Source organism: Lygodium microphyllum, unplaced genomic scaffold (assembly GCF_053477565.2).
Source record: "Lygodium microphyllum isolate KBCC unplaced genomic scaffold, Lygodium_microphyllum_v1.1.10 scaffold_34, whole genome shotgun sequence".
In the NCBI taxonomy this organism is placed as follows: Eukaryota; Viridiplantae; Streptophyta; class Polypodiopsida; order Schizaeales; family Lygodiaceae; genus Lygodium; species Lygodium microphyllum.
Window position 1 is genome coordinate 191,097 of NW_028229517.1, and position 5,518 is coordinate 196,614.

Here is a 5,518-nt window from a genome sequence, read left to right on the forward strand (position 1 = left end):
ATTCACATACTACACATTATCGTCATACTTATACGAACCACACATTTATTTAATAAATATTTATTTGTAGGGACAAAGTAAAGTATCTTATATTCATTAATAAAAATACGTGTGATGGCTGTTAGTGATGGTAGATACAAAAAGCCGATAGCCAACAAGAACTCTCAATTGTTTCTTGGCTTTTTCATTGGTGGAGAGGAGGGGCCAGCTTCTGATGAAAATATAAGTTCGTTCTTTGCTTCAAAAATGATGCGCTCCCCCTTCATCTCTTTCTCCAGGAGAAGCGGATCTGACACTTTAGTAAGGTCGCCTAATGTAGCAAGCACACACATTGCTCCACCACGCGTTTGGTCAAACAAGTAAAGAAGCTTTGACTGCTTGATTAGCACCACCTTCTCCAAGCTAGATGCCACATGTATTGCTCGAAAAGGTCCAAACTTGTTCAAAGCTCAAATTTTCATGATTATTTCTTACCCTCCTAGTAAGCACTTCTTATGGAAGGCCACCAAATCTGCAACAAGGTTTCCAATATACTCCTTCAGAGCTGAATCCTTGCGTTGATCCGCATGTCGACCTCTTCCTTGCCTTGATGCAAACTCATCTATATACAATATGTCTTGAATGACAAAGTCAAATCAAAAAATATATTTAGCAACTAACCTAGAGTTATCAAAAAGCAATGACACTTGACGGTAGGGTGCATCAAGTCCCCTGGAGTCTACCGATGAAATCTTGGCAAAAAATGATGCCTACAGTTGCCCTGTGTCCGAAGTCTGGCATCTGGGGTCACTTCCTCGTATGTCAGGGAGGCACCTCTTTGGGCAGAGGGATCTACAAACTCCTTGGTAGGAAGCTTGGACAAATCATGCTGTAGTGCTTCAAATTCAGCATCTGGCACAAGGTAATCTTCTTCAATCGAGGTAATATGCTTCTGTGCTACTATGATCGCACTCACAGTATCTAAGCTTGTGCCATCATATCTTCCAATATCTACCATTGTTGGATGCACATTCATGTAATCATAATCGATCAAGTCTTCCATTGAATCCCTGACTAGGATAGAAAACAACTCTTCTTCCTTTATTTCCAAGTATTGCAGTACATCTAATAGAAGCAAGTATTGTACACCATCTACTTCAATGGGTGTCAAGGAGGCAAGGTTGGGTTTGTCGACTTGTGGTTGTTCTAAAGAAGATGGCACCATGAGAGCCAACCCTTGCTCTGCCATGACTCAATGTTCCTCTTCAATATTTATGAGCTCTTCAATCGGTTCTTCTCCTATGTATGTGATAGAAACAACCTGTAGAGTTGTATCTTCATTGCTCTCCTCCTCTAGGGATGTATCCAATGCAAGGAGGTAAATTGCCAATGTGCAATCACACTCCACAAGATCCAAATGTGATGTACCTGGTACACTTCCCATGGGAACAATGCATACTCTATGCAAAGGATCCACATGGGCCAGACACCTATTCACCACTTTTTGGCGATTCTTCCCTACCTGAAATACCATGAGCTGTTCGAGAGGCACCCAAGTCATGTCGAATCCCTCGATGGAGTATGTGCATGTAGCAATGGTGCTCACAAAGTCTTCCAAAACCTGAAGGGGGAATCTAGCGATGAGAGTACGCTTTCAAGGTTGAAGTTCTTAGAGAAAACCTGGAATATCTCGTCACCCTGGTTGGCAAGGATAGTCTCGTGGATCCACTCATCAAAGTGTGCGTGAGCATCCATCGTAGTAGGTAGGAGGGATGTGGTGGATATAAAGAGATGAAGAGAGAAAGTGTGAAATGAAACAATGAAACAAGAGCTAAACTAGTTCTACCTTAAAAACCTTAAGTTTTAAACCATTAAGTGTAGTTCGCATACAATATCAGTTATGGCTTTACTTACATCTTTGTAAATTTTACATACATATGTAAATTTGTTGATGTGAAAAGTGTATAAAAAGTGTATGATTTTGCATAAATACCATAATTTTTAAATATTGCAATTTTTTAAGTGACAATATTCTATTGGCCAAAAAAATCCAAAAATTTATAGGTATTGGATATTATAACTTGTGGTGTTGGGATTTTTAGGGAGACTCTACAATTTCTAAAATATGTGGAGCCACACACTTTTTGTTGGTAACAGTATCCTCAGCTCGGCTTCGAATTTTCCTACCATCTAGTTCAAAATAGAAGCTAACAGGTGGGTTCTGCATTAACATTGTAATTTCCAGGCACATTATACTCAAGGGACAATCATCCTCCATTTGCAACACTTGGGGCTTGCGGCCCTCACAAATGACAGTAACATCCACAACTGCACTTTCACGCATGTCTTGATCAAGGCACAACCATTTACCCTTGATCATCCTCCATCTACGATACTTGAACACTAGGCATAAAGTTTGTCGTGCGACAAAGTACCTGTAATTGGAAAGGAAAGTTAGCCGATTCATCCCAAAGTAAGATAATATTCAATTAAGAGAGAAAATTTTTACCTGAAAGCCATGTCCCTTGTTGTGACTCGACACTCCACTGTGTTAGGACTGTGAGTTATTTTTTATGTCCAAGTTTTGCCTAGAATCCTTATTATATAATCCTCTAATGTATTTCTTATGACGTACGTTCTTTTTGTACGTCTCAAACCCTTACATTCCTTGAACATGTATGCAAAAATTGCAATCAGTATGAACCAGCTTAGATGTACATTCTTTGAGCCAGTTCTTGGCTTCATAGAATTCAATATGTCCATTGAAATTTTTGTGCTACACATGTGCAAAATGTCGCTACTACACAATGGCCATTCTATGCTATTGAGATTCAATATGTGCATAGACTCAAGGGTTCCATATTATCAACTCCCCTTGTGCAATATGTACTTGGAGTCATAGAAAAAAACAAGATCCTCTGCGAGTTGCTTAGCTGTACGCCCCTCAGAGAGCAATCTACCAATTTCGAGGTGGTAACACTTAAAAGAACTGGTGAAACTCTCAACATTTTTCCACTCACAGCAATCTAAGGGGTATACTTCTATAAATACGAGACAAGTTGTTACATAGGTATCATGAAAATTCTCATTCTCAATGAGTTGCAAATACTTACTATTTGCAATGTTTCATTAAAAGGGCACAGTGGGCGCAATATGTATTTGTTTTTGCATGAATACGTGTTGTAGAAACGGCTCTTGCAAGGTGAGAATCAACATTCCTTTGTCTGAGAGCTAAAATTTTACCCTTCCAGTGCTTTGATATATCTGCAATTGCAAATGCTTTCACCTTGAAAGCTCCCTTCATACTTGGACGCATATGTACCCAAGACGAGCAATGATACATATCAGTGATCCAATTCCCTTCTTCATCTTTTCTGTTACATACTTCTATCGAGAGAATGCTTGTTCTTCTCTCAGGCATTATAACCTAACATTAGATGTAAAGAACTATGTATTAACCCCTAAATAATAAGCATTTTAAGTCTGTCCAGTAATCACCAATATGCCATACAAATCAACATGGCATTAAGAGATGTTTACACTTTTGTAAACAGACATAAACATCGATATCGAAACGCATATGGATATATACATCAACACAAAGTATAGATTTAATTTCAAGACATCACTTTAATCATACCATTTACATGAAATATAATGAAAATAATAGCACAAGAATAATACTCAGAGAATTTTGCCAAAATAAATTTTATTATAATGAAGAGGAGTCTGATTTGACTCAATACATTGTATGAAATGTGGGTATTATAGAGTAGTTACTACAAGGATAGCAGCCGCATGGCATGCAAATCTTAATAGGCACATTGGATTAACACCTAAGATATTCTAAGACTCAACACATTGTGTGTTATATGGATGATATGATACAAGAGTTTCATGGATCATTGCCAATTGGCATGGAGATCCAAATGGACACAAGGACCAATAAAGTAGAGGATTTTTGAACCATCAACTTTCAGTAGATCCATATTATCCGACACAAAGGAATCACTCACCACATCAAAATAGTTGATCGAGAATTATATGCTTCACCTAAACCTTGTACAATACCTACATGTACAAAAAAAACACATGCATGAATCCCTTTTAACAAAAATACTTGCATGAATCCCTTTTAGCAAAAAATATCTAGATAACTGTATGAATAGAAGCAATACAAAACAGGGCCAATTTATCTATAAGCTTATCTGCTGAAGATAAGATTGAATCATTGCAAAACCCATTGCAAATGATGGACATAAGAAAACATCAATCCCATCAAACATAAAAGTCATTAAAACACAATATTAGTGAGTTTGGGAATCTCCCAATTCCCATTTTTTGAACACTAAAAAGGTGGCACCCGGATAACATACCCATAAGTTTCTCAAAACCATATGATGTGACCTATCATTGGAAATCTCTTGAAAAATGGAATCTATTGAGCTATAGAGTGCTCAATTTGGAGTTATAATGTTCAAGTTATGATAAATCCAAAGATTTGACAACGTGTCCCAAACTTATGGGAAACTCCCATATTCCCCAATATGGTGTTCTAATTAAATGAATAAATTTTGACACCACAAAATATGGTAGATTTACCTATAAATTGAGCTACAGAATCTCTCCTCTACCTTGTGTTAAGTGCTGCAACAACAATTGATCCTTAAGTTAGAACTAGAATCAAACCCTATTGTAAAGATAGTAGAAAAGGGATAATGCAAAGAGGAAGAAAGAGAGAGTGTGTGAGTACGTGGGAGAGAGAAAGAAATGAGCATCTATCCAATCTTTCCCAAATTGATCCCTACAAAAGACAATTTTGCAAGAGTTAGTATTTGCATGAAGATATAGTGAAAAAACAATAGAAAAGATGAAACATAGAGAGAGAAAGAGAGAGAGAGAGAGAGAGAGAGAGATAAGCACTTATGCAATGTCACCCAAAATGATCTCTGCAATAAAACAACAACAAGGGTTAGAACTAACATTGTGTTGTATTGAAAAGATATCAGCCAAAAAAAAAAACAAACAGAGAGAGAGATTAACACCTTTGCCTCTTGCTCCAAATAAACTCTACAAGAAAATAACAATTAGAACCAACATCAAATTCTATTGAAAACACAACATAAAAGAGAAACAACACATAGAGAGAGAGGGAAAGAAAGGAGAGAGAGATGAGCACCTCTGTCTCTTGCCCCAAACAACCTCTGTAATAAAACAACAACAACAATAAGAAACGAAATCAAACCCTATTGAATAGCAAACAAGAGAAAATGCAAAGAAAGATGGGCACTTGTGTTTTGCCCAAAATCTGGAGCTGCGTGGAGAAGAAAGTGCAGAGGCAAGAAGAATGCTCAAAACCCTAATTTCTCAACTTTCGGGTCAAACTGATTTCGTGAGAAGAAAAAAACCGAAATTGAAAATTCTCCAAAAAAAGGGAGGAAATACGAGGTGAGAGAAACTCAAATTTTGTGTACTATTCATTCTCCTTTTTTTAATCCCCCACTACCCTTTTTTTAATAGAAAACCCAAGATTTGGAGA